Here is a 19,907-nt window from a genome sequence, read left to right as displayed (position 1 = left end):
TCGCCGATGGCATGGCGTTGCCACATTAGTCTTGAAGTGGCTCTCGAATCGAGTCAGCGCTCGCTTACGGCCACACCACCCTGAGCACGCCCGCTCTCGTCTGATCTCGGAAGCCAAGCAGGGTCGGGCCTGGTTAGTACTTGGATGGGAGACCGCCTGGGAATACCAGGTGCTGTAAGCATTTAATTCTTTATTTAATTAATTATTTAATTATTTATTCATATAATTTTTTCCAGAAATGCATCCTTTCTGTAAGCGTTCGCCAATGGCGTGGCGTTGCCACATTACTCTTGAATTGGCTCTCGAATCGAATCAGCGCTCGCTTACGGCCACACCACCCTCAGCACGCCTGCTCTCGTCTGATCTCGGAAGCCAAGCAGGGTCGGGCCTGGTTAGTACTTGGATGGGAGACCGCCTGGGAATACCAGGTGCTGTAAGCATTTTATTCTTTATTTAATTAATTATTTAATTATTTATTCATATAATTTTTTCCTAGAAAAGCATCCTTTCTGTAAGCGTTCGCCGATGGCATGGCGTTGCCACATTAGTCTTGAAGTGGCTCTCGAATCGAGTCAGCGCTCGTTTACGGCCACACCACCCTGAGCACGCCCGCTCTCGTCTGATCTCGGAAGCCAAGCAGGGTCGGGCCTGGTTAGTACTTGGATGGGAGACAGCCTGGGAATACCAGGTGCTGTAAGCATTTTATTCTTTATTTAATTAATTATTTAATTATTTATTCATATAATTTTTTCCTAGAAATGCATCCTTTCTGTAAGCGTTCGCCGATGGCATGGCGTTGCCACATTAGTCTTGAAGTGGCTCTCGAATCGAGTCAGCGCTCGCTTACGGCCACACCACCCTCAGCACGCCCGCTCTCGTCTGATCTCGGAAGCCAAGCAGGGTCGGGCCTGGTTAGTACTTGGATGGGAGACCGCCTGGGAATACCAGGTGCTGTAAGCATTTAATTAATTATTTAATTATTTATTCATATAATTTTTTTCCAGAAATGCATCCTTTCTGTAAGCGTTCGCCGATGGCATGGCGTTGCCACATTAGTCTTGAAGTGGCTCTCGAATCGAGTCAGCGCTCGCTTACGGCCACACCACCCTGAGCACGCCCGCTCTCGTCTGATCTCGGAAGCCAAGCAGGGTCGGGCCTGGTTAGTACTTGGATGGGAGACCGCCTGGGAATACCAGGTGCTGTAAGCATTTAATTCTTTATTTAATTAATTATTTAATTATTTATTCATATAATTTTTTTCCAGAAATGCATCCTTTCTGTAAGCGTTCGCCGATGGCATGGCGTTGCCACATTAGTCTTGAAGTGGCTCTCGAATCGAGTCAGCGCTCGCTTACGGCCACACCACCCTGAGCACGCCCGCTCTCGTCTGATCTCGGAAGCCAAGCAGGGTCGGGCCTGGTTAGTACTTGGATGGGAGACCGCCTGGGAATACCAGGTGCTGTAAGCATTTAATTAATTATTTAATTATTTATTCATATAATTTTTTTCCAGAAATGCATCCTTTCTGTAAGCGTTCGCCGATGGCATGGCGTTGCCACATTAGTCTTGAAGTGGCTCTCGAATCGAGTCAGCGCTCGCTTACGGCCACACCACCCTGAGCACGCCCGCTCTCGTCTGATCTCGGAAGCCAAGCAGGGTCGGGCCTGGTTAGTACTTGGATGGGAGACCGCCTGGGAATACCAGGTGCTGTAAGCATTTAATTAATTATTTAATTATTTATTCATATAATTTTTTTCCAGAAATGCATCCTTTCTGTAAGCGTTCGCCGATGGCATGGCGTTGCCACATTAGTCTTGAAGTGGCTCTCGAATCGAGTCAGCGCTCGCTTACGGCCACACCACCCTGAGCACGCCCGCTCTCGTCTGATCTCGGAAGCCAAGCAGGGTCGGGCCTGGTTAGTACTTGGATGGGAGACCGCCTGGGAATACCAGGTGCTGTAAGCATTTAATTTTTTATTTAATTAATTATTTAATTATTTATTCATATAATTTTTTTCCAGAAATGCATCCTTTCTGTAAGCGTTCGCCGATGGCATGGCGTTGCCACATTAGTCTTGAAGTGGCTCTCGAATCGAGTCAGCGCTCGCTTACGGCCACACCACCCTGAGCACGCCCGCTCTCGTCTGATCTCGGAAGCCAAGCAGGGTCGGGCCTGGTTAGTACTTGGATGGGAGACCGCCTGGGAATACCAGGTGCTGTAAGCATTTAATTAATTATTTATTTATTTATTCATATAATTTTTTTCCAGAAATGCATCCTTTCTGTAAGCGTTCGCCGATGGCATGGCGTTGCCACATTAGTCTTGAAGTGGCTCTCGAATCGAGTCAGCGCTCGCTTACGGCCACACCACCCTGAGCACGCCCGCTCTCGTCTGATCTCGGAAGCCAAGCAGGGTCGGGCCTGGTTAGTACTTGGATGGGAGACCGCCTGGGAATACCAGGTGCTGGAAGCATTTAATTCTTTATTTAATTATTTATTCATATAATTTTTTCCTAGAAATGCATCCTTTCTGTAAGCGTTCGCCGATGGCATGGCGTTGCCACATTAGTCTTGAAGTGGCTCTCGAATCGAGTCAGCGCTCGCTTACGGCCACACCACCCTGAGCACGCCCGCTCTTGTCTGATCTCGGAAGCCAAGCAGGGTCGGGCCTGGTTAGTACTTGGATGGGAGACCGCCTGGGAATACCAGGTGCTGTAAGCATTTAATTACTTATTTAATTATTTATTCATATAATTTTTTCCCAGAAATGCATCCTTTCTGTAAGCGTTCGCCGATGGCATGGCGTTGCCACATTAGTCTTGAAGTGGCTCTCGAATCGAGTCAGCGCTCGCTTACGGCCACACCACCCTGAGCACGCCCGCTCTCGTCTGATCTCGGAAGCCAAGCAGGGTCGGGCCTGGTTAGTACTTGGATGGGAGACCGCCTGGGAATACCAGGTGCTGTAAGCATTTAATTCTTTATTTAATTAATTATTTAATTATTTATTCATATTATTTTTTTCCAGAAATGCATCCTTTCTGTAAGCGTTCGCCGATGGCATGGCGTTGCCACATTAGTCTTGAAGTGGCTCTCGAATCGAGTCAGCGCTCGCTTACGGCCACACCACCCTGAGCACGCCCGCTCTTGTCTGATCTCGGAAGCCAAGCAGGGTCGGGCCTGGTTAGTACTTGGATGGGAGACCGCCTGGGAATACCAGGTGCTGTAAGCATTTAATTAATTATTTAATTATTTATTCATATAATTTTTTTCCAGAAATGCATCCTTTCTGTAAGCGTTCGCCGATGGCATGGCGTTGCCACATTAGTCTTGAAGTGGCTCTCGAATCGAGTCAGCGCTCGCTTACGGCCACACCACCCTGAGCACGCCCGCTCTCGTCTGATCTCGGAAGCCAAGCAGGGTCGGGCCTGGTTAGTACTTGGATGGGAGACCGCCTGGGAATACCAGGTGCTGTAAGCATTTAATTCTTTATTTAATTAATTATTTAATTATTTATTCATATTATTTTTTTCCAGAAATGCATCCTTTCTGTAAGCGTTCGCCGATGGCATGGCGTTGCCACATTAGTCTTGAAGTGGCTCTCGAATCGAGTCAGCGCTCGCTTACGGCCACACCACCCTGAGCACGCCCGCTCTTGTCTGATCTCGGAAGCCAAGCAGGGTCGGGCCTGGTTAGTACTTGGATGGGAGACCGCCTGGGAATACCAGGTGCTGTAAGCATTTAATTCTTTATTTAATTATTTATTCATATAATTTTTTTTCCAGAAATGCATCCTTTCTGTAAGCGTTCGCCGATGGCATGGCGTTGCCACATTAGTCTTGAAGTGGCTCTCGAATCGAGTCAGCGCTCGCTTACGGCCACACCACCCTGAGCACGCCCGCTCTCGTCTGATCTCGGAAGCCAAGCAGGGTCGGGCCTGGTTAGTACTTGGATGGGAGACCGCCTGGGAATACCAGGTGCTGTAAGCATTTAATTCTTTATTTAATTAATTATTTAATTATTTATTCATATAATTTTTTTCCAGAAATGCATCCTTTCTGTAAGCGTTCGCCGATGGCATGGCGTTGCCACATTAGTCTTGAAGTGGCTCTCGAATCGAGTCAGCGCTCGCTTACGGCCACACCACCCTGAGCACGCCCGCTCTCGTCTGATCTCGGAAGCCAAGCAGGGTCGGGCCTGGTTAGTACTTGGATGGGAGACCGCCTGGGAATACCAGGTGCTGTAAGCATTTAATTCTTTATTTAATTAATTATTTAATTATTTATTCATATAATTTTTTTCCAGAAATGCATCCTTTCTGTAAGCGTTCGCCGATGGCATGGCGTTGCCACATTAGTCTTGAAGTGGCTCTCGAATCGAGTCAGCGCTCGCTTACGGCCACACCACCCTGAGCACGCCCGCTCTCGTCTGATCTCGGAAGCCAAGCAGGGTCGGGCCTGGTTAGTACTTGGATGGGAGACCGCCTGGGAATACCAGGTGCTGTAAGCATTTAATTCTTTATTTAATTAATTATTTAATTATTTATTCATATAATTTTTTTCCAGAAATGCATCCTTTCTGTAAGCGTTCGCCGATGGCATGGCGTTGCCACATTAGTCTTGAAGTGGCTCTCGAATCGAGTCAGCGCTCGCTTACGGCCACACCACCCTGAGCACGCCCGCTCTCGTCTGATCTCGGAAGCCAAGCAGGGTCGGGCCTGGTTAGTACTTGGATGGGAGACCGCCTGGGAATACCAGGTGCTGTAAGTATTTAATTCTTTATTTAATTAATTATTTAATTATTTATTCATATAATTTTTTCCAGAAATGCATCCTTTCTGTAAGCGTTCGCCGATGGCATGGCGTTGCCACATTAGTCTTGAAGTGGCTCTCGAATCGAGTCAGCGCTCGCTTACGGCCACACCACCCTGAGCACGCCCGCTCTCGTCTGATCTCGGAAGCCAAGCAGGGTCGGGCCTGGTTAGTACTTGGATGGGAGACCGCCTGGGAATACCAGGTGCTGTAAGCATTTAATTCTTTATTTAATTCTTTATTTAATTAATTATTTAATTATTTATTCATATAATTTTTTTCCAGAAATGCATCCTTTCTGTAAGCGTTCGCCGATGGCATGGCGTTGCCACATTAGTCTTGAAGTGGCTCTCGAATCGAGTCAGCGCTCGTTTACGGCCACACCACCCTGAGCACGCCCGCTCTCGTCTGATCTCGGAAGCCAAGCAGGGTCGGGCCTGGTTAGTACTTGGATGGGAGACCGCCTGGGAATACCAGGTGCTGTAAGCATTTAATTCTTTATTTAATTAATTATTTAATTATTTATTCATATAATTTTTTCCTAGAAATGCATCCTTTCTGTAAGCGTTCGCCGATGGCATGGCGTTGCCACATTAGTCTTGAAGTGGCTCTCGAATCGAGTCAGCGCTCGCTTACGGCCACACCACCCTGAGCACGCCCGCTCTCGTCTGATCTCGGAAGCCAAGCAGGGTCGGGCCTGGTTAGTACTTGGATGGGAGACCGCCTGGGAATACCAGGTGCTGTAAGCATTTAATTAATTATTTAATTATTTATTCATATAATTTTTTTCCAGAAATGCATCCTTTCTGTAAGCGTTCGCCGATGGCATGGCGTTGCCACATTAGTCTTGAAGTGGCTCTCGAATCGAGTCAGCGCTCGCTTACGGCCACACCACCCTGAGCACGCCCGCTCTCGTCTGATCTCGGAAGCCAAGCAGGGTCGGGCCTGGTTAGTACTTGGATGGGAGACCGCCTGGGAATACCAGGTGCTGTAAGCATTTAATTCTTTATTTAATTAATTATTTAATTATTTATTCATATAATTTTTTTCCAGAAATGCATCCTTTCTGTAAGCGTTCGCCGATGGCATGGCGTTGCCACATTAGTCTTGAAGTGGCTCTCGAATCGAGTCAGCGCTCGCTTACGGCCACACCACCCTGAGCACGCCCGCTCTCGTCTGATCTCGGAAGCCAAGCAGGGTCGGGCCTGGTTAGTACTTGGATGGGAGACCGCCTGGGAATACCAGGTGCTGTAAGCATTTAATTCTTTATTTAATTAATTATTTAATTATTTATTCATATAATTTTTTTCCAGAAATGCATCCTTTCTGTAAGCGTTCGCCGATGGCATGGCGTTGCCACATTAGTCTTGAAGTGGCTCTCGAATCGAGTCAGCGCTCGCTTACGGCCACACCACCCTGAGCACGCCCGCTCTCGTCTGATCTCGGAAGCCAAGCAGTGTCGGGCCTGGTTAGTACTTGGATGGGAGACCGCCTGGGAATACCAGGTGCTGTAAGTATTTAATTCTTTATTTAATTAATTATTTAATTATTTATTCATATAATTTTTTCCAGAAATGCATCCTTTCTGTAAGCGTTCGCCAATGGCGTGGCGTTGCCACATTACTCTTGAATTGGCTCTCGAATCGAGTCAGCGCTCGCTTACGGCCACACCACCCTCAGCACGCCTGCTCTCGTCTGATCTCGGAAGCCAAGCAGGGTCGGGCCTGGTTAGTACTTGGATGGGAGACCGCCTGGGAATACCAGGTGCTGTAAGCATTTAATTCTTTATTTAATTCTTTATTTAATTAATTATTTAATTATTTATTCATATAATTTTTTTCCAGAAAAGCATCCTTTCTGTAAGCGTTCGCCGATGGCATGGCGTTGCCACATTAGTCTTGAAGTGGCTCTCGAATCGAGTCAGCGCTCGTTTACGGCCACACCACCCTGAGCACGCCCGCTCTCGTCTGATCTCGGAAGCCAAGCAGGGTCGGGCCTGGTTAGTACTTGGATGGGAGACCGCCTGGGAATACCAGGTGCTGTAAGCATTTTATTCTTTATTTAATTAATTATTTAATTATTTATTCATATATTTTTTTCCTAGAAATGCATCCTTTCTGTAAGCGTTCGCCGATGGCATGGCGTTGCCACATTAGTCTTGAAGTGGCTCTCGAATCGAGTCAGCGCTCGCTTACGGCCACACCACCCTGAGCACGCCCGCTCTCGTCTGATCTCGGAAGCCAAGCAGGGTCGGGCCTGGTTAGTACTTGGATGGGAGACCGCCTGGGAATACCAGGTGCTGTAAGCATTTAATTAATTATTTAATTATTTATTCATATAATTTTTTTCCAGAAATGCATCCTTTCTGTAAGCGTTCGCCGATGGCATGGCGTTGCCACATTAGTCTTGAAGTGGCTCTCGAATCGAGTCAGCGCTCGCTTACGGCCACACCACCCTGAGCACGCCCGCTCTCGTCTGATCTCGGAAGCCAAGCAGGGTTGGGCCTGGTTAGTACTTGGATGGGAGACCGCCTGGGAATACCAGGTGCTGTAAGCATTTAATTCTTTATTTAATTAATTATTTAATTATTTATTCATATAATTTTTTCCCAGAAATGCATCCTTTCTGTAAGCGTTCGCCGATGGCATGGCGTTGCCACATTAGTCTTGAAGTGGCTCTCGAATCGAGTCAGCGCTCGCTTACGGCCACACCACCCTGAGCACGCCCGCTCTCGTCTGATCTCGGAAGCCAAGCAGGGTCGGGCCTGGTTAGTACTTGGATGGGAGACCGCCTGGGAATACCAGGTGCTGTAAGCATTTAATTAATTATTTTATTATTTATTCATATAATTTTTTTCCAGAAATGCATCCTTTCTGTAAGCGTTCGCCGATGGCATGGCGTTGCCACATTAGTCTTGAAGTGGCTCTCGAATCGAGTCAGCGCTCGCTTACGGCCACACCACCCTGAGCACGCCCGCTCTCGTCTGATCTCGGAAGCCAAGCAGGGTCGGGCCTGGTTAGTACTTGGATGGGAGACCGCCTGGGAATACCAGGTGCTGTAAGCATTTAATTTTTTATTTAATTAATTATTTAATTATTTATTCATATAATTTTTTTCCAGAAATGCATCCTTTCTGTAAGCGTTCGCCGATGGCATGGCGTTGCCACATTAGTCTTGAAGTGGCTCTCGAATCGAGTCAGCGCTCGCTTACGGCCACACCACCCTGAGCACGCCCGCTCTCGTCTGATCTCGGAAGCCAAGCAGGGTCGGGCCTGGTTAGTACTTGGATGGGAGACCGCCTGGGAATACCAGGTGCTGTAAGCATTTAATTAATTATTTATTTATTTATTTATTCATATAATTTTTTTCCAGAAATGCATCCTTTCTGTAAGCGTTCGCCGATGGCATGGCGTTGCCACATTAGTCTTGAAGTGGCTCTCGAATCGAGTCAGCGCTCGCTTACGGCCACACCACCCTGAGCACGCCCGCTCTCGTCTGATCTCGGAAGCCAAGCAGGGTCGGGCCTGGTTAGTACTTGGATGGGAGACCGCCTGGGAATACCAGGTGCTGTAAGCATTTAATTCTTTATTTAATTAATTATTTAATTATTTATTCATATTATTTTTTTCCAGAAATGCATCCTTTCTGTAAGCGTTCGCCGATGGCATGGCGTTGCCACATTAGTCTTGAAGTGGCTCTCGAATCGAGTCAGCGCTCGCTTACGGCCACACCACCCTGAGCACGCCCGCTCTTGTCTGATCTCGGAAGCCAAGCAGGGTCGGGCCTGGTTAGTACTTGGATGGGAGACCGCCTGGGAATACCAGGTGCTGTAAGCATTTAATTCTTTATTTAATTCTTTATTTAATTCTTTATTTAATTAATTATTTAATTATTTATTCATATAATTTTTTTCCAGAAAAGCATCCTTTCTGTAAGCGTTCGCCGATGGCATGGCGTTGCCACATTAGTCTTGAAGTGGCTCTCGAATCGAGTCAGCGCTCGTTTACGGCCACACCACCCTGAGCACGCCCGCTCTCGTCTGATCTCGGAAGCCAAGCAGGGTCGGGCCTGGTTAGTACTTGGATGGGAGACCGCCTGGGAATACCAGGTGCTGTAAGCATTTAATTCTTTATTTAATTAATTATTTAATTATTTATTCATATAATTTTTTCCCAGAAATGCATCCTTTCTGTAAGCGTTCGCCGATGGCATGGCGTTGCCACATTAGTCTTGAAGTGGCTCTCGAATCGAGTCAGCGCTCGCTTACGGCCACACCACCCTGAGCACGCCCGCTCTCGTCTGATCTCGGAAGCCAAGCAGGGTCGGGCCTGGTTAGTACTTGGATGGGAGACCGCCTGGGAATACCAGGTGCTGTAAGCATTTAATTAATTATTTTATTATTTATTCATATAATTTTTTTCCAGAAATGCATCCTTTCTGTAAGCGTTCGCCGATGGCATGGCGTTGCCACATTAGTCTTGAAGTGGCTCTCGAATCGAGTCAGCGCTCGCTTACGGCCACACCACCCTGAGCACGCCCGCTCTCGTCTGATCTCGGAAGCCAAGCAGGGTCGGGCCTGGTTAGTACTTGGATGGGAGACCGCCTGTGAATGCCAGGTGCTGTAAGCATTTAATTTTTTATTTAATTAATTATTTAATTATTTATTCATATAATTTTTTTCCAGAAATGCATCCTTTCTGTAAGCGTTCGCCGATGGCATGGCGTTGCCACATTAGTCTTGAAGTGGCTCTCGAATCGAGTCAGCGCTCGCTTACGGCCACACCACCCTGAGCACGCCCGCTCTCGTCTGATCTCGGAAGCCAAGCAGGGTCGGGCCTGGTTAGTACTTGGATGGGAGACCGCCTGGGAATACCAGGTGCTGTAAGCATTTAATTCTTTATTTAATTAATTATTTAATTATTTATTCATATAATTTTTTTCCAGAAATGCATCCTTTCTGTAAGCGTTCGCCGATGGCATGGCGTTGCCACATTAGTCTTGAAGTGGCTCTCGAATCGAGTCAGCGCTCGCTTACGGCCACACCACCCTGAGCACGCCCGCTCTCGTCTGATCTCGGAAGCCAAGCAGGGTCGGGCCTGGTTAGTACTTGGATGGGAGACCGCCTGGGAATACCAGGTGCTGTAAGCATTTAATTAATTATTTAATTATTTATTCATATAATTTTTTTCCAGAAATGCATCCTTTCTGTAAGCGTTCGCCGATGGCATGGCGTTGCCACATTAGTCTTGAAGTGGCTCTCGAATCGAGTCAGCGCTCGCTTACGGCCACACCACCCTGAGCACGCCCGCTCTCGTCTGATCTCGGAAGCCAAGCAGGGTCGGGCCTGGTTAGTACTTGGATGGGAGACCGCCTGGGAATACCAGGTGCTGTAAGCATTTAATTCTTTATTTAATTAATTATTTAATTATTTATTCATATAATTTTTTTCCAGAAATGCATCCTTTCTGTAAGCGTTCGCCGATGGCATGGCGTTGCCACATTAGTCTTGAAGTGGCTCTCGAATCGAGTCAGCGCTCGCTTACGGCCACACCACCCTGAGCACGCCCGCTCTCGTCTGATCTCGGAAGCCAAGCAGGGTCGGGCCTGGTTAGTACTTGGATGGGAGACCGCCTGGGAATACCAGGTGCTGTAAGCATTTAATTAATTATTTTAATTATTTATTCATATAATTTTTTTCCAGAAATGCATCCTTTCTGTAAGCGTTCGCCGATGGCATGGCGTTGCCACATTAGTCTTGAAGTGGCTCTCGAATCGAGTCAGCGCTCGCTTACGGCCACACCACCCTGAGCACGCCCGCTCTCGTCTGATCTCGGAAGCCAAGCAGGGTCGGGCCTGGTTAGTACTTGGATGGGAGACCGCCTGGGAATACCAGGTGCTGTAAGCATTTAATTCTTTATTTAATTAATTATTTAATTATTTATTCATATAATTTTTTTCCAGAAATGCATCCTTTCTGTAAGCGTTCGCCGATGGCATGGCGTTGCCACATTAGTCTTGAAGTGGCTCTCGAATCGAGTCAGCGCTCGCTTACGGCCACACCACCCTGAGCACGCCCGCTCTCGTCTGATCTCGGAAGCCAAGCAGGGTCGGGCCTGGTTAGTACTTGGATGGGAGACCGCCTGGGAATACCAGGTGCTGTAAGCATTTAATTCTTTATTTAATTAATTATTTAATTATTTATTCATATAATTTTTTTCCAGAAATGCATCCTTTCTGTAAGCGTTCGCCGATGGCATGGCGTTGCCACATTAGTCTTGAAGTGGCTCTCGAATCGAGTCAGCGCTCGCTTACGGCCACACCACCCTGAGCACGCCCGCTCTCGTCTGATCTCGGAAGCCAAGCAGGGTCGGGCCTGGTTAGTACTTGGATGGGAGACCGCCTGGGAATACCAGGTGCTGTAAGCATTTAATTCTTTATTTAATTAATTATTTAATTATTTATTCATATAATTTTTTTCCAGAAATGCATCCTTTCTGTAAGCGTTCGCCGATGGCATGGCGTTGCCACATTAGTCTTGAAGTGGCTCTCGAATCGAGTCAGCGCTCGCTTACGGCCACACCACCCTGAGCACGCCCGCTCTCGTCTGATCTCGGAAGCCAAGCAGGGTCGGGCCTGGTTAGTACTTGGATGGGAGACCGCCTGGGAATACCAGGTGCTGTAAGCATTTAATTAATTATTTAATTATTTATTCATATAATTTTTTTCCAGAAATGCATCCTTTCTGTAAGCGTTCGCCGATGGCATGGCGTTGCCACATTAGTCTTGAAGTGGCTCTCGAATCGAGTCAGCGCTCGCTTACGGCCACACCACCCTGAGCACGCCCGCTCTCGTCTGATCTCGGAAGCCAAGCAGGGTCGGGCCTGGTTAGTACTTGGATGGGAGACCGCCTGGGAATACCAGGTGCTGTAAGCATTTAATTCTTTATTTAATTAATTATTTAATTATTTATTCATATAATTTTTTTCCAGAAATGCATCCTTTCTGTAAGCGTTCGCCGATGGCATGGCGTTGCCACATTAGTCTTGAAGTGGCTCTCGAATCGAGTCAGCGCTCGCTTACGGCCACACCACCCTGAGCACGCCCGCTCTCGTCTGATCTCGGAAGCCAAGCAGGGTCGGGCCTGGTTAGTACTTGGATGGGAGACCGCCTGGGAATACCAGGTGCTGTAAGCATTTAATTCTTTATTTAATTAATTATTTAATTATTTATTCATATAATTTTTTTCCAGAAATGCATCCTTTCTGTAAGCGTTCGCCGATGGCATGGCGTTGCCACATTAGTCTTGAAGTGGCTCTCGAATCGAGTCAGCGCTCGCTTACGGCCACACCACCCTGAGCACGCCCGCTCTCGTCTGATCTCGGAAGCCAAGCAGGGTCGGGCCTGGTTAGTACTTGGATGGGAGACCGCCTGGGAATACCAGGTGCTGTAAGCATTTAATTCTTTATTTAATTAATTATTTAATTATTTATTCATATAATTTTTTTCCAGAAATGCATCCTTTCTGTAAGCGTTCGCCGATGGCATGGCGTTGCCACATTAGTCTTGAAGTGGCTCTCGAATCGAGTCAGCGCTCGCTTACGGCCACACCACCCTGAGCACGCCCGCTCTCGTCTGATCTCGGAAGCCAAGCAGGGTCGGGCCTGGTTAGTACTTGGATGGGAGACCGCCTGGGAATACCAGGTGCTGTAAGCATTTAATTAATTATTTAATTATTTATTCATATAATTTTTTTCCAGAAATGCATCCTTTCTGTAAGCGTTCGCCGATGGCATGGCGTTGCCACATTAGTCTTGAAGTGGCTCTCGAATCGAGTCAGCGCTCGCTTACGGCCACACCACCCTGAGCACGCCCGCTCTCGTCTGATCTCGGAAGCCAAGCAGGGTCGGGCCTGGTTAGTACTTGGATGGGAGACCGCCTGGGAATACCAGGTGCTGTAAGCATTTAATTCTTTATTTAATTAATTATTTAATTATTTATTCATATAATTTTTTTCCAGAAATGCATCCTTTCTGTAAGCGTTCGCCGATGGCATGGCGTTGCCACATTAGTCTTGAAGTGGCTCTCGAATCGAGTCAGCGCTCGCTTACGGCCACACCACCCTGAGCACGCCCGCTCTCGTCTGATCTCGGAAGCCAAGCAGGGTCGGGCCTGGTTAGTACTTGGATGGGAGACCGCCTGGGAATACCAGGTGCTGTAAGCATTTAATTAATTATTTAATTATTTATTCATATAATTTTTTTCCAGAAATGCATCCTTTCTGTAAGCGTTCGCCGATGGCATGGCGTTGCCACATTAGTCTTGAAGTGGCTCTCGAATCGAGTCAGCGCTCGCTTACGGCCACACCACCCTGAGCACGCCCGCTCTCGTCTGATCTCGGAAGCCAAGCAGGGTCGGGCCTGGTTAGTACTTGGATGGGAGACCGCCTGGGAATACCAGGTGCTGTAAGCATTTAATTCTTTATTTAATTAATTATTTAATTATTTATTCATATAATTTTTTTCCAGAAATGCATCCTTTCTGTAAGCGTTCGCCGATGGCATGGCGTTGCCACATTAGTCTTGAAGTGGCTCTCGAATCGAGTCAGCGCTCGCTTACGGCCACACCACCCTGAGCACGCCCGCTCTCGTCTGATCTCGGAAGCCAAGCAGGGTCGGGCCTGGTTAGTACTTGGATGGGAGACCGCCTGGGAATACCAGGTGCTGTAAGCATTTAATTCTTTATTTAATTAATTATTTAATTATTTATTCATATAATTTTTTTCCAGAAATGCATCCTTTCTGTAAGCGTTCGCCGATGGCATGGCGTTGCCACATTAGTCTTGAAGTGGCTCTCGAATCGAGTCAGCGCTCGCTTACGGCCACACCACCCTGAGCACGCCCGCTCTCGTCTGATCTCGGAAGCCAAGCAGGGTCGGGCCTGGTTAGTACTTGGATGGGAGACCGCCTGGGAATACCAGGTGCTGTAAGCATTTAATTCTTTATTTAATTAATTATTTAATTATTTATTCATATAATTTTTTTCCAGAAATGCATCCTTTCTGTAAGCGTTCGCCGATGGCATGGCGTTGCCACATTAGTCTTGAAGTGGCTCTCGAATCGAGTCAGCGCTCGCTTACGGCCACACCACCCTGAGCACGCCCGCTCTCGTCTGATCTCGGAAGCCAAGCAGGGTCGGGCCTGGTTAGTACTTGGATGGGAGACCGCCTGGGAATACCAGGTGCTGTAAGCATTTAATTCTTTATTTAATTAATTATTTAATTATTTATTCATATAATTTTTTTCCAGAAATGCATCCTTTCTGTAAGCGTTCGCCGATGGCATGGCGTTGCCACATTAGTCTTGAAGTGGCTCTCGAATCGAGTCAGCGCTCGCTTACGGCCACACCACCCTGAGCACGCCCGCTCTCGTCTGATCTCGGAAGCCAAGCAGGGTCGGGCCTGGTTAGTACTTGGATGGGAGACCGCCTGGGAATACCAGGTGCTGTAAGCATTTAATTCTTTATTTAATTAATTATTTAATTATTTATTCATATAATTTTTTTCCAGAAATGCATCCTTTCTGTAAGCGTTCGCCGATGGCATGGCGTTGCCACATTAGTCTTGAAGTGGCTCTCGAATCGAGTCAGCGCTCGCTTACGGCCACACCACCCTGAGCACGCCCGCTCTCGTCTGATCTCGGAAGCCAAGCAGGGTCGGGCCTGGTTAGTACTTGGATGGGAGACCGCCTGGGAATACCAGGTGCTGTAAGCATTTAATTAATTATTTAATTATTTATTCATATAATTTTTTTCCAGAAATGCATCCTTTCTGTAAGCGTTCGCCGATGGCATGGCGTTGCCACATTAGTCTTGAAGTGGCTCTCGAATCGAGTCAGCGCTCGCTTACGGCCACACCACCCTGAGCACGCCCGCTCTCGTCTGATCTCGGAAGCCAAGCAGGGTCGGGCCTGGTTAGTACTTGGATGGGAGACCGCCTGGGAATACCAGGTGCTGTAAGCATTTAATTTTTTATTTAATTAATTATTTAATTATTTATTCATATAATTTTTTTCCAGAAATGCATCCTTTCTGTAAGCGTTCGCCGATGGCATGGCGTTGCCACATTAGTCTTGAAGTGGCTCTCGAATCGAGTCAGCGCTCGCTTACGGCCACACCACCCTGAGCACGCCCGCTCTCGTCTGATCTCGGAAGCCAAGCAGGGTCGGGCCTGGTTAGTACTTGGATGGGAGACCGCCTGGGAATACCAGGTGCTGTAAGCATTTAATTCTTTATTTAATTAATTATTTAATTATTTATTCATATTATTTTTTTCCAGAAATGCATCCTTTCTGTAAGCGTTCGCCGATGGCATGGCGTTGCCACATTAGTCTTGAAGTGGCTCTCGAATCGAGTCAGCGCTCGCTTACGGCCACACCACCCTGAGCACGCCCGCTCTTGTCTGATCTCGGAAGCCAAGCAGGGTCGGGCCTGGTTAGTACTTGGATGGGAGACCGCCTGGGAATACCAGGTGCTGTAAGCATTTAATTAATTATTTAATTATTTATTCATATAATTTTTTTCCAGAAATGCATCCTTTCTGTAAGCGTTCGCCGATGGCATGGCGTTGCCACATTAGTCTTGAAGTGGCTCTCGAATCGAGTCAGCGCTCGCTTACGGCCACACCACCCTGAGCACGCCCGCTCTCGTCTGATCTCGGAAGCCAAGCAGGGTCGGGCCTGGTTAGTACTTGGATGGGAGACCGCCTGGGAATACCAGGTGCTGTAAGCATTTAATTCTTTATTTAATTAATTATTTAATTATTTATTCATATTATTTTTTTCCAGAAATGCATCCTTTCTGTAAGCGTTCGCCGATGGCATGGCGTTGCCACATTAGTCTTGAAGTGGCTCTCGAATCGAGTCAGCGCTCGCTTACGGCCACACCACCCTGAGCACGCCCGCTCTCGTCTGATCTCGGAAGCCAAGCAGGGTCGGGCCTGGTTAGTACTTGGATGGGAGACCGCCTGGGAATACCAGGTGCTGTAAGCATTTAATTAATTATTTAATTATTTATTCATATAATTTTTTTCCAGAAATGCATCCTTTCTGTAAGCGTTCGCCGATGGCATGGCGTTGCCACATTAGTCTTGAAGTGGCTCTCGAATCGAGTCAGCGCTCGCTTACGGCCACACCACCCTGAGCACGCCCGCTCTCGTCTGATCTCGGAAGCCAAGCAGGGTCGGGCCTGGTTAGTACTTGGATGGGAGACCGCCTGGGAATACCAGGTGCTGTAAGCATTTAATTCTTTATTTAATTAATTATTTAATTATTTATTCATATAATTTTTTTCCAGAAATGCATCCTTTCTGTAAGCGTTCGCCGATGGCATGGCGTTGCCACATTAGTCTTGAAGTGGCTCTCGAATCGAGTCAGCGCTCGCTTACGGCCACACCACCCTGAGCACGCCCGCTCTCGTCTGATCTCGGAAGCCAAGCAGGGTCGGGCCTGGTTAGTACTTGGATGGGAGACCGCCTGGGAATACCAGGTGCTGTAAGCATTTAATTAATTATTTAATTATTTATTCATATAATTTTTTTCCAGAAATGCATCCTTTCTGTAAGCGTTCGCCGATGGCATGGCGTTGCCACATTAGTCTTGAAGTGGCTCTCGAATCGAGTCAGCGCTCGCTTACGGCCACACCACCCTGAGCACGCCCGCTCTTGTCTGATCTCGGAAGCCAAGCAGGGTCGGGCCTGGTTAGTACTTGGATGGGAGACCGCCTGGGAATACCAGGTGCTGTAAGCATTTAATTAATTATTTAATTATTTATTCATATAATTTTTTTCCAGAAATGCATCCTTTCTGTAAGCGTTCGCCGATGGCATGGCGTTGCCACATTAGTCTTGAAGTGGCTCTCGAATCGAGTCAGCGCTCGCTTACGGCCACACCACCCTGAGCACGCCCGCTCTCGTCTGATCTCGGAAGCCAAGCAGGGTCGGGCCTGGTTAGTACTTGGATGGGAGACCGCCTGGGAATACCAGGTGCTGTAAGCATTTAATTCTTTATTTAATTAATTATTTAATTATTTATTCATATTATTTTTTTCCAGAAATGCATCCTTTCTGTAAGCGTTCGCCGATGGCATGGCGTTGCCACATTAGTCTTGAAGTGGCTCTCGAATCGAGTCAGCGCTCGCTTACGGCCACACCACCCTGAGCACGCCCGCTCTTGTCTGATCTCGGAAGCCAAGCAGGGTCGGGCCTGGTTAGTACTTGGATGGGAGACCGCCTGGGAATACCAGGTGCTGTAAGCATTTAATTCTTTATTTAATTATTTATTCATATAATTTTTTTTCCAGAAATGCATCCTTTCTGTAAGCGTTCGCCGATGGCATGGCGTTGCCACATTAGTCTTGAAGTGGCTCTCGAATCGAGTCAGCGCTCGCTTACGGCCACACCACCCTGAGCACGCCCGCTCTCGTCTGATCTCGGAAGCCAAGCAGGGTCGGGCCTGGTTAGTACTTGGATGGGAGACCGCCTGGGAATACCAGGTGCTGTAAGCATTTAATTCTTTATTTAATTAATTATTTAATTATTTATTCATATAATTTTTTTCCAGAAATGCATCCTTTCTGTAAGCGTTCGCCGATGGCATGGCGTTGCCACATTAGTCTTGAAGTGGCTCTCGAATCGAGTCAGCGCTCGCTTACGGCCACACCACCCTGAGCACGCCCGCTCTCGTCTGATCTCGGAAGCCAAGCAGTGTCGGGCCTGGTTAGTACTTGGATGGGAGACCGCCTGGGAATACCAGGTGCTGTAAGTATTTAATTCTTTATTTAATTAATTATTTAATTATTTATTCATATAATTTTTTCCAGAAATGCATCCTTTCTGTAAGCGTTCGCCAATGGCGTGGCGTTGCCACATTACTCTTGAATTGGCTCTCGAATCGAGTCAGCGCTCGCTTACGGCCACACCACCCTCAGCACGCCTGCTCTCGTCTGATCTCGGAAGCCAAGCAGGGTCGGGCCTGGTTAGTACTTGGATGGGAGACCGCCTGGGAATACCAGGTGCTGTAAGCATTTAATTCTTTATTTAATTCTTTATTTAATTAATTATTTAATTATTTATTCATATAATTTTTTTCCAGAAAAGCATCCTTTCTGTAAGCGTTCGCCGATGGCATGGCGTTGCCACATTAGTCTTGAAGTGGCTCTCGAATCGAGTCAGCGCTCGTTTACGGCCACACCACCCTGAGCACGCCCGCTCTCGTCTGATCTCGGAAGCCAAGCAGGGTCGGGCCTGGTTAGTACTTGGATGGGAGACCGCCTGGGAATACCAGGTGCTGTAAGCATTTAATTTTTTATTTAATTAATTATTTAATTATTTATTCATATAATTTTTTTCCAGAAATGCATCCTTTCTGTAAGCGTTCGCCGATGGCATGGCGTTGCCACATTAGTCTTGAAGTGGCTCTCGAATCGAGTCAGCGCTCGCTTACGGCCACACCACCCTGAGCACGCCCGCTCTCGTCTGATCTCGGAAGCCAAGCAGGGTCGGGCCTGGTTAGTACTTGGATGGGAGACCGCCTGGGAATACCAGGTGCTGTAAGCATTTAATTCTTTATTTAATTAATTATTTAATTATTTATTCATATAATTTTTTTCCAGAAATGCATCCTTTCTGTAAGCGTTCGCCGATGGCATGGCGTTGCCACATTAGTCTTGAAGTGGCTCTCGAATCGAGTCAGCGCTCGCTTACGGCCACACCACCCTGAGCACGCCCGCTCTCGTCTGATCTCGGAAGCCAAGCAGGGTCGGGCCTGGTTAGTACTTGGATGGGAGACCGCCTGGGAATACCAGGTGCTGTAAGCATTTAATTCTTTATTTAATTAATTATTTAATTATTTATTCATATAATTTTTTTCCAGAAATGCATCCTTTCTGTAAGCGTTCGCCGATGGCATGGCGTTGCCACATTAGTCTTGAAGTGGCTCTCGAATCGAGTCAGCGCTCGCTTACGGCCACACCACCCTGAGCACGCCCGCTCTCGTCTGATCTCGGAAGCCAAGCAGGGTCGGGCCTGGTTAGTACTTGGATGGGAGACCGCCTGGGAATACCAGGTGCTGTAAGCATTTAATTCTTTATTTAGTTAATTATTTAATTATTTATTCATATAATTTTTTTCCAGAAATGCATCCTTTCTGTAAGCGTTCGCCGATGGCATGGCGTTGCCACATTAGTCTTGAAGTGGCTCTCGAATCGAGTCAGCGCTCGCTTACGGCCACACCACCCTGAGCACGCCCGCTCTCGTCTGATCTCGGAAGCCAAGCAGGGTCGGGCCTGGTTAGTACTTGGATGGGAGACCGCCTGGGAATACCAGGTGCTGTAAGCATTTAATTCTTTATTTAATTAATTATTTAATTATTTATTCATATAATTTTTTTCCAGAAATGCATCCTTTCTGTAAGCGTTCGCCGATGGCATGGCGTTGCCACATTAGTCTTGAAGTGGCTCTCGAATCGAGTCAGCGCTCGCTTACGGCCACACCACCCTGAGCACGCCCGCTCTCGTCTGATCTCGGAAGCCAAGCAGGGTCGGGCCTGGTTAGTACTTGGATGGGAGACCGCCTGGGAATACCAGGTGCTGTAAGCATTTAATTCTTTATTTAATTAATTATTTAATTATTTATTCATATAATTTTTTTCCAGAAATGCATCCTTTCTGTAAGCGTTCGCCGATGGCATGGCGTTGCCACATTAGTCTTGAAGTGGCTCTCGAATCGAGTCAGCGCTCGCTTACGGCCACACCACCCTGAGCACACCCGCTCTCGTCTGATCTCGGAAGCCAAGCAGGGTCGGGCCTGGTTAGTACTTGGATGGGAGACCGCCTGGGAATACCAGGTGCTGTAAGCATTTAATTAATTATTTAATTATTTATTCATATAATTTTTTTCCAGAAATGCATCCTTTCTGTAAGCGTTCGCCGATGGCATGGCGTTGCCACATTAGTCTTGAAGTGGCTCTCGAATCGAGTCAGCGCTCGCTTACGGCCACACCACCCTGAGCACGCCCGCTCTCGTCTGATCTCGGAAGCCAAGCAGGGT

The 19,907-nt window shown here is 47.4% G+C and overlaps 72 non-coding genes and 6 pseudogenes across 72 annotated transcripts in view; all 78 read left to right on the top strand.

Annotated features, from left to right (window-relative positions):
• Window positions 1-62: 62 nt before the first annotated feature.
• On the top strand, window positions 63-181 carry LOC141353961 (5S ribosomal RNA). Its single transcript, XR_012360802.1, has one exon. It is a non-coding gene; the product is annotated as a 5S ribosomal RNA (ribosomal RNA).
• A 140-nt stretch (window positions 182-321) lies between these two features.
• Window positions 322-440, top strand: LOC141353750 (5S ribosomal RNA; annotated as a pseudogene).
• Window positions 441-581: 141 nt separating this feature from the next.
• Window positions 582-700, top strand: LOC141353952 (5S ribosomal RNA; annotated as a pseudogene).
• Window positions 701-841: 141 nt separating this feature from the next.
• On the top strand, window positions 842-960 carry LOC141358279 (5S ribosomal RNA). The gene has a single exon (XR_012364768.1). It is a non-coding gene; the product is annotated as a 5S ribosomal RNA (ribosomal RNA).
• Window positions 961-1,089: 129 nt separating this feature from the next.
• Window positions 1,090-1,208, top strand: LOC141353951 (5S ribosomal RNA). The gene has a single exon (XR_012360801.1). It is a non-coding gene; the product is annotated as a 5S ribosomal RNA (ribosomal RNA).
• Window positions 1,209-1,349: 141 nt separating this feature from the next.
• On the top strand, window positions 1,350-1,468 carry LOC141353940 (5S ribosomal RNA). Its single transcript, XR_012360800.1, has one exon. It is a non-coding gene; the product is annotated as a 5S ribosomal RNA (ribosomal RNA).
• Window positions 1,469-1,597: 129 nt separating this feature from the next.
• On the top strand, window positions 1,598-1,716 carry LOC141353930 (5S ribosomal RNA). Its single transcript, XR_012360799.1, has one exon. It is a non-coding gene; the product is annotated as a 5S ribosomal RNA (ribosomal RNA).
• Window positions 1,717-1,845: 129 nt separating this feature from the next.
• On the top strand, window positions 1,846-1,964 carry LOC141353921 (5S ribosomal RNA). The gene has a single exon (XR_012360798.1). It is a non-coding gene; the product is annotated as a 5S ribosomal RNA (ribosomal RNA).
• Window positions 1,965-2,105: 141 nt separating this feature from the next.
• LOC141353912 (5S ribosomal RNA) lies at window positions 2,106-2,224 on the top strand. The gene has a single exon (XR_012360797.1). It is a non-coding gene; the product is annotated as a 5S ribosomal RNA (ribosomal RNA).
• Window positions 2,225-2,353: 129 nt separating this feature from the next.
• Window positions 2,354-2,472, top strand: LOC141358632 (5S ribosomal RNA). Its single transcript, XR_012365129.1, has one exon. It is a non-coding gene; the product is annotated as a 5S ribosomal RNA (ribosomal RNA).
• A 129-nt stretch (window positions 2,473-2,601) lies between these two features.
• On the top strand, window positions 2,602-2,720 carry LOC141358318 (5S ribosomal RNA). The gene has a single exon (XR_012364811.1). It is a non-coding gene; the product is annotated as a 5S ribosomal RNA (ribosomal RNA).
• A 129-nt stretch (window positions 2,721-2,849) lies between these two features.
• Window positions 2,850-2,968, top strand: LOC141353901 (5S ribosomal RNA). Its single transcript, XR_012360796.1, has one exon. It is a non-coding gene; the product is annotated as a 5S ribosomal RNA (ribosomal RNA).
• Window positions 2,969-3,109: 141 nt separating this feature from the next.
• LOC141358317 (5S ribosomal RNA) lies at window positions 3,110-3,228 on the top strand. The gene has a single exon (XR_012364810.1). It is a non-coding gene; the product is annotated as a 5S ribosomal RNA (ribosomal RNA).
• A 129-nt stretch (window positions 3,229-3,357) lies between these two features.
• LOC141353893 (5S ribosomal RNA) lies at window positions 3,358-3,476 on the top strand. The gene has a single exon (XR_012360794.1). It is a non-coding gene; the product is annotated as a 5S ribosomal RNA (ribosomal RNA).
• Window positions 3,477-3,617: 141 nt separating this feature from the next.
• LOC141358316 (5S ribosomal RNA) lies at window positions 3,618-3,736 on the top strand. Its single transcript, XR_012364808.1, has one exon. It is a non-coding gene; the product is annotated as a 5S ribosomal RNA (ribosomal RNA).
• Window positions 3,737-3,866: 130 nt separating this feature from the next.
• LOC141353883 (5S ribosomal RNA) lies at window positions 3,867-3,985 on the top strand. The gene has a single exon (XR_012360792.1). It is a non-coding gene; the product is annotated as a 5S ribosomal RNA (ribosomal RNA).
• A 141-nt stretch (window positions 3,986-4,126) lies between these two features.
• On the top strand, window positions 4,127-4,245 carry LOC141353874 (5S ribosomal RNA). The gene has a single exon (XR_012360791.1). It is a non-coding gene; the product is annotated as a 5S ribosomal RNA (ribosomal RNA).
• A 141-nt stretch (window positions 4,246-4,386) lies between these two features.
• On the top strand, window positions 4,387-4,505 carry LOC141353865 (5S ribosomal RNA). The gene has a single exon (XR_012360790.1). It is a non-coding gene; the product is annotated as a 5S ribosomal RNA (ribosomal RNA).
• A 141-nt stretch (window positions 4,506-4,646) lies between these two features.
• LOC141357427 (5S ribosomal RNA) lies at window positions 4,647-4,765 on the top strand. The gene has a single exon (XR_012363914.1). It is a non-coding gene; the product is annotated as a 5S ribosomal RNA (ribosomal RNA).
• A 140-nt stretch (window positions 4,766-4,905) lies between these two features.
• On the top strand, window positions 4,906-5,024 carry LOC141353854 (5S ribosomal RNA). Its single transcript, XR_012360789.1, has one exon. It is a non-coding gene; the product is annotated as a 5S ribosomal RNA (ribosomal RNA).
• A 153-nt stretch (window positions 5,025-5,177) lies between these two features.
• LOC141357234 (5S ribosomal RNA) lies at window positions 5,178-5,296 on the top strand. The gene has a single exon (XR_012363718.1). It is a non-coding gene; the product is annotated as a 5S ribosomal RNA (ribosomal RNA).
• A 141-nt stretch (window positions 5,297-5,437) lies between these two features.
• LOC141353845 (5S ribosomal RNA) lies at window positions 5,438-5,556 on the top strand. Its single transcript, XR_012360787.1, has one exon. It is a non-coding gene; the product is annotated as a 5S ribosomal RNA (ribosomal RNA).
• A 129-nt stretch (window positions 5,557-5,685) lies between these two features.
• Window positions 5,686-5,804, top strand: LOC141353835 (5S ribosomal RNA). The gene has a single exon (XR_012360785.1). It is a non-coding gene; the product is annotated as a 5S ribosomal RNA (ribosomal RNA).
• Window positions 5,805-5,945: 141 nt separating this feature from the next.
• Window positions 5,946-6,064, top strand: LOC141353827 (5S ribosomal RNA). The gene has a single exon (XR_012360782.1). It is a non-coding gene; the product is annotated as a 5S ribosomal RNA (ribosomal RNA).
• Window positions 6,065-6,205: 141 nt separating this feature from the next.
• On the top strand, window positions 6,206-6,324 carry LOC141353725 (5S ribosomal RNA; annotated as a pseudogene).
• A 140-nt stretch (window positions 6,325-6,464) lies between these two features.
• LOC141353749 (5S ribosomal RNA) lies at window positions 6,465-6,583 on the top strand (annotated as a pseudogene).
• A 153-nt stretch (window positions 6,584-6,736) lies between these two features.
• Window positions 6,737-6,855, top strand: LOC141357232 (5S ribosomal RNA). The gene has a single exon (XR_012363716.1). It is a non-coding gene; the product is annotated as a 5S ribosomal RNA (ribosomal RNA).
• A 141-nt stretch (window positions 6,856-6,996) lies between these two features.
• LOC141353820 (5S ribosomal RNA) lies at window positions 6,997-7,115 on the top strand. Its single transcript, XR_012360781.1, has one exon. It is a non-coding gene; the product is annotated as a 5S ribosomal RNA (ribosomal RNA).
• A 129-nt stretch (window positions 7,116-7,244) lies between these two features.
• LOC141358083 (5S ribosomal RNA) lies at window positions 7,245-7,363 on the top strand. Its single transcript, XR_012364572.1, has one exon. It is a non-coding gene; the product is annotated as a 5S ribosomal RNA (ribosomal RNA).
• A 141-nt stretch (window positions 7,364-7,504) lies between these two features.
• On the top strand, window positions 7,505-7,623 carry LOC141353812 (5S ribosomal RNA). The gene has a single exon (XR_012360780.1). It is a non-coding gene; the product is annotated as a 5S ribosomal RNA (ribosomal RNA).
• A 129-nt stretch (window positions 7,624-7,752) lies between these two features.
• On the top strand, window positions 7,753-7,871 carry LOC141353804 (5S ribosomal RNA). The gene has a single exon (XR_012360779.1). It is a non-coding gene; the product is annotated as a 5S ribosomal RNA (ribosomal RNA).
• A 141-nt stretch (window positions 7,872-8,012) lies between these two features.
• Window positions 8,013-8,131, top strand: LOC141353796 (5S ribosomal RNA). The gene has a single exon (XR_012360777.1). It is a non-coding gene; the product is annotated as a 5S ribosomal RNA (ribosomal RNA).
• A 133-nt stretch (window positions 8,132-8,264) lies between these two features.
• Window positions 8,265-8,383, top strand: LOC141353785 (5S ribosomal RNA). Its single transcript, XR_012360776.1, has one exon. It is a non-coding gene; the product is annotated as a 5S ribosomal RNA (ribosomal RNA).
• Window positions 8,384-8,524: 141 nt separating this feature from the next.
• On the top strand, window positions 8,525-8,643 carry LOC141358315 (5S ribosomal RNA). The gene has a single exon (XR_012364807.1). It is a non-coding gene; the product is annotated as a 5S ribosomal RNA (ribosomal RNA).
• Window positions 8,644-8,808: 165 nt separating this feature from the next.
• On the top strand, window positions 8,809-8,927 carry LOC141357231 (5S ribosomal RNA). The gene has a single exon (XR_012363715.1). It is a non-coding gene; the product is annotated as a 5S ribosomal RNA (ribosomal RNA).
• Window positions 8,928-9,068: 141 nt separating this feature from the next.
• Window positions 9,069-9,187, top strand: LOC141353776 (5S ribosomal RNA). Its single transcript, XR_012360775.1, has one exon. It is a non-coding gene; the product is annotated as a 5S ribosomal RNA (ribosomal RNA).
• A 129-nt stretch (window positions 9,188-9,316) lies between these two features.
• On the top strand, window positions 9,317-9,435 carry LOC141358276 (5S ribosomal RNA). Its single transcript, XR_012364765.1, has one exon. It is a non-coding gene; the product is annotated as a 5S ribosomal RNA (ribosomal RNA).
• A 141-nt stretch (window positions 9,436-9,576) lies between these two features.
• Window positions 9,577-9,695, top strand: LOC141353769 (5S ribosomal RNA). The gene has a single exon (XR_012360774.1). It is a non-coding gene; the product is annotated as a 5S ribosomal RNA (ribosomal RNA).
• Window positions 9,696-9,836: 141 nt separating this feature from the next.
• LOC141353758 (5S ribosomal RNA) lies at window positions 9,837-9,955 on the top strand. Its single transcript, XR_012360773.1, has one exon. It is a non-coding gene; the product is annotated as a 5S ribosomal RNA (ribosomal RNA).
• A 129-nt stretch (window positions 9,956-10,084) lies between these two features.
• On the top strand, window positions 10,085-10,203 carry LOC141353748 (5S ribosomal RNA). The gene has a single exon (XR_012360772.1). It is a non-coding gene; the product is annotated as a 5S ribosomal RNA (ribosomal RNA).
• A 141-nt stretch (window positions 10,204-10,344) lies between these two features.
• Window positions 10,345-10,463, top strand: LOC141353738 (5S ribosomal RNA). Its single transcript, XR_012360771.1, has one exon. It is a non-coding gene; the product is annotated as a 5S ribosomal RNA (ribosomal RNA).
• Window positions 10,464-10,593: 130 nt separating this feature from the next.
• On the top strand, window positions 10,594-10,712 carry LOC141353728 (5S ribosomal RNA). The gene has a single exon (XR_012360770.1). It is a non-coding gene; the product is annotated as a 5S ribosomal RNA (ribosomal RNA).
• A 141-nt stretch (window positions 10,713-10,853) lies between these two features.
• LOC141353718 (5S ribosomal RNA) lies at window positions 10,854-10,972 on the top strand. Its single transcript, XR_012360769.1, has one exon. It is a non-coding gene; the product is annotated as a 5S ribosomal RNA (ribosomal RNA).
• Window positions 10,973-11,113: 141 nt separating this feature from the next.
• Window positions 11,114-11,232, top strand: LOC141353709 (5S ribosomal RNA). Its single transcript, XR_012360768.1, has one exon. It is a non-coding gene; the product is annotated as a 5S ribosomal RNA (ribosomal RNA).
• A 141-nt stretch (window positions 11,233-11,373) lies between these two features.
• LOC141353699 (5S ribosomal RNA) lies at window positions 11,374-11,492 on the top strand. The gene has a single exon (XR_012360766.1). It is a non-coding gene; the product is annotated as a 5S ribosomal RNA (ribosomal RNA).
• Window positions 11,493-11,621: 129 nt separating this feature from the next.
• On the top strand, window positions 11,622-11,740 carry LOC141353693 (5S ribosomal RNA). Its single transcript, XR_012360765.1, has one exon. It is a non-coding gene; the product is annotated as a 5S ribosomal RNA (ribosomal RNA).
• Window positions 11,741-11,881: 141 nt separating this feature from the next.
• LOC141353684 (5S ribosomal RNA) lies at window positions 11,882-12,000 on the top strand. The gene has a single exon (XR_012360764.1). It is a non-coding gene; the product is annotated as a 5S ribosomal RNA (ribosomal RNA).
• A 141-nt stretch (window positions 12,001-12,141) lies between these two features.
• LOC141353675 (5S ribosomal RNA) lies at window positions 12,142-12,260 on the top strand. The gene has a single exon (XR_012360763.1). It is a non-coding gene; the product is annotated as a 5S ribosomal RNA (ribosomal RNA).
• Window positions 12,261-12,401: 141 nt separating this feature from the next.
• LOC141353664 (5S ribosomal RNA) lies at window positions 12,402-12,520 on the top strand. Its single transcript, XR_012360761.1, has one exon. It is a non-coding gene; the product is annotated as a 5S ribosomal RNA (ribosomal RNA).
• A 129-nt stretch (window positions 12,521-12,649) lies between these two features.
• On the top strand, window positions 12,650-12,768 carry LOC141353654 (5S ribosomal RNA). The gene has a single exon (XR_012360751.1). It is a non-coding gene; the product is annotated as a 5S ribosomal RNA (ribosomal RNA).
• Window positions 12,769-12,909: 141 nt separating this feature from the next.
• Window positions 12,910-13,028, top strand: LOC141353642 (5S ribosomal RNA). Its single transcript, XR_012360739.1, has one exon. It is a non-coding gene; the product is annotated as a 5S ribosomal RNA (ribosomal RNA).
• Window positions 13,029-13,157: 129 nt separating this feature from the next.
• LOC141353631 (5S ribosomal RNA) lies at window positions 13,158-13,276 on the top strand. The gene has a single exon (XR_012360728.1). It is a non-coding gene; the product is annotated as a 5S ribosomal RNA (ribosomal RNA).
• A 141-nt stretch (window positions 13,277-13,417) lies between these two features.
• Window positions 13,418-13,536, top strand: LOC141353621 (5S ribosomal RNA). The gene has a single exon (XR_012360717.1). It is a non-coding gene; the product is annotated as a 5S ribosomal RNA (ribosomal RNA).
• Window positions 13,537-13,677: 141 nt separating this feature from the next.
• On the top strand, window positions 13,678-13,796 carry LOC141353610 (5S ribosomal RNA). The gene has a single exon (XR_012360705.1). It is a non-coding gene; the product is annotated as a 5S ribosomal RNA (ribosomal RNA).
• A 141-nt stretch (window positions 13,797-13,937) lies between these two features.
• On the top strand, window positions 13,938-14,056 carry LOC141353597 (5S ribosomal RNA). Its single transcript, XR_012360693.1, has one exon. It is a non-coding gene; the product is annotated as a 5S ribosomal RNA (ribosomal RNA).
• A 141-nt stretch (window positions 14,057-14,197) lies between these two features.
• LOC141353586 (5S ribosomal RNA) lies at window positions 14,198-14,316 on the top strand. The gene has a single exon (XR_012360682.1). It is a non-coding gene; the product is annotated as a 5S ribosomal RNA (ribosomal RNA).
• A 141-nt stretch (window positions 14,317-14,457) lies between these two features.
• Window positions 14,458-14,576, top strand: LOC141353577 (5S ribosomal RNA). The gene has a single exon (XR_012360673.1). It is a non-coding gene; the product is annotated as a 5S ribosomal RNA (ribosomal RNA).
• A 129-nt stretch (window positions 14,577-14,705) lies between these two features.
• Window positions 14,706-14,824, top strand: LOC141353568 (5S ribosomal RNA). The gene has a single exon (XR_012360664.1). It is a non-coding gene; the product is annotated as a 5S ribosomal RNA (ribosomal RNA).
• A 141-nt stretch (window positions 14,825-14,965) lies between these two features.
• On the top strand, window positions 14,966-15,084 carry LOC141353560 (5S ribosomal RNA). Its single transcript, XR_012360656.1, has one exon. It is a non-coding gene; the product is annotated as a 5S ribosomal RNA (ribosomal RNA).
• Window positions 15,085-15,225: 141 nt separating this feature from the next.
• On the top strand, window positions 15,226-15,344 carry LOC141358314 (5S ribosomal RNA). The gene has a single exon (XR_012364806.1). It is a non-coding gene; the product is annotated as a 5S ribosomal RNA (ribosomal RNA).
• Window positions 15,345-15,473: 129 nt separating this feature from the next.
• Window positions 15,474-15,592, top strand: LOC141353551 (5S ribosomal RNA). Its single transcript, XR_012360648.1, has one exon. It is a non-coding gene; the product is annotated as a 5S ribosomal RNA (ribosomal RNA).
• A 141-nt stretch (window positions 15,593-15,733) lies between these two features.
• On the top strand, window positions 15,734-15,852 carry LOC141353542 (5S ribosomal RNA). Its single transcript, XR_012360639.1, has one exon. It is a non-coding gene; the product is annotated as a 5S ribosomal RNA (ribosomal RNA).
• Window positions 15,853-15,981: 129 nt separating this feature from the next.
• Window positions 15,982-16,100, top strand: LOC141353533 (5S ribosomal RNA). Its single transcript, XR_012360630.1, has one exon. It is a non-coding gene; the product is annotated as a 5S ribosomal RNA (ribosomal RNA).
• Window positions 16,101-16,241: 141 nt separating this feature from the next.
• On the top strand, window positions 16,242-16,360 carry LOC141353524 (5S ribosomal RNA). Its single transcript, XR_012360621.1, has one exon. It is a non-coding gene; the product is annotated as a 5S ribosomal RNA (ribosomal RNA).
• Window positions 16,361-16,489: 129 nt separating this feature from the next.
• Window positions 16,490-16,608, top strand: LOC141358313 (5S ribosomal RNA). The gene has a single exon (XR_012364805.1). It is a non-coding gene; the product is annotated as a 5S ribosomal RNA (ribosomal RNA).
• Window positions 16,609-16,737: 129 nt separating this feature from the next.
• LOC141353515 (5S ribosomal RNA) lies at window positions 16,738-16,856 on the top strand. The gene has a single exon (XR_012360612.1). It is a non-coding gene; the product is annotated as a 5S ribosomal RNA (ribosomal RNA).
• A 141-nt stretch (window positions 16,857-16,997) lies between these two features.
• Window positions 16,998-17,116, top strand: LOC141358310 (5S ribosomal RNA). The gene has a single exon (XR_012364803.1). It is a non-coding gene; the product is annotated as a 5S ribosomal RNA (ribosomal RNA).
• A 130-nt stretch (window positions 17,117-17,246) lies between these two features.
• Window positions 17,247-17,365, top strand: LOC141353504 (5S ribosomal RNA). Its single transcript, XR_012360600.1, has one exon. It is a non-coding gene; the product is annotated as a 5S ribosomal RNA (ribosomal RNA).
• A 141-nt stretch (window positions 17,366-17,506) lies between these two features.
• LOC141353724 (5S ribosomal RNA) lies at window positions 17,507-17,625 on the top strand (annotated as a pseudogene).
• A 140-nt stretch (window positions 17,626-17,765) lies between these two features.
• On the top strand, window positions 17,766-17,884 carry LOC141353747 (5S ribosomal RNA; annotated as a pseudogene).
• Window positions 17,885-18,037: 153 nt separating this feature from the next.
• Window positions 18,038-18,156, top strand: LOC141357230 (5S ribosomal RNA). The gene has a single exon (XR_012363714.1). It is a non-coding gene; the product is annotated as a 5S ribosomal RNA (ribosomal RNA).
• Window positions 18,157-18,297: 141 nt separating this feature from the next.
• Window positions 18,298-18,416, top strand: LOC141353494 (5S ribosomal RNA). The gene has a single exon (XR_012360590.1). It is a non-coding gene; the product is annotated as a 5S ribosomal RNA (ribosomal RNA).
• A 141-nt stretch (window positions 18,417-18,557) lies between these two features.
• Window positions 18,558-18,676, top strand: LOC141353487 (5S ribosomal RNA). Its single transcript, XR_012360582.1, has one exon. It is a non-coding gene; the product is annotated as a 5S ribosomal RNA (ribosomal RNA).
• Window positions 18,677-18,817: 141 nt separating this feature from the next.
• Window positions 18,818-18,936, top strand: LOC141353478 (5S ribosomal RNA). The gene has a single exon (XR_012360574.1). It is a non-coding gene; the product is annotated as a 5S ribosomal RNA (ribosomal RNA).
• A 141-nt stretch (window positions 18,937-19,077) lies between these two features.
• On the top strand, window positions 19,078-19,196 carry LOC141353470 (5S ribosomal RNA). Its single transcript, XR_012360566.1, has one exon. It is a non-coding gene; the product is annotated as a 5S ribosomal RNA (ribosomal RNA).
• Window positions 19,197-19,337: 141 nt separating this feature from the next.
• On the top strand, window positions 19,338-19,456 carry LOC141353459 (5S ribosomal RNA). Its single transcript, XR_012360556.1, has one exon. It is a non-coding gene; the product is annotated as a 5S ribosomal RNA (ribosomal RNA).
• Window positions 19,457-19,597: 141 nt separating this feature from the next.
• Window positions 19,598-19,716, top strand: LOC141354885 (5S ribosomal RNA). The gene has a single exon (XR_012361315.1). It is a non-coding gene; the product is annotated as a 5S ribosomal RNA (ribosomal RNA).
• Window positions 19,717-19,845: 129 nt separating this feature from the next.
• LOC141353450 (5S ribosomal RNA) overlaps window positions 19,846-19,907 on the top strand; it is a 119-nt gene continuing 57 nt past the window's right edge. Inside the window, exon 1 of the ribosomal RNA XR_012360546.1 lies at window positions 19,846-19,907. This exon is cut by the window's right edge and continues 57 nt beyond it. This is a non-coding gene — a ribosomal RNA (5S ribosomal RNA).

Source organism: Misgurnus anguillicaudatus, chromosome 21, assembly GCF_027580225.2.
Source record: "Misgurnus anguillicaudatus chromosome 21, ASM2758022v2, whole genome shotgun sequence".
NCBI classification, from domain to species: domain Eukaryota; kingdom Metazoa; phylum Chordata; class Actinopteri; order Cypriniformes; family Cobitidae; genus Misgurnus; species Misgurnus anguillicaudatus.
This window is presented reverse-complemented; position numbering and strand designations above follow the sequence as displayed.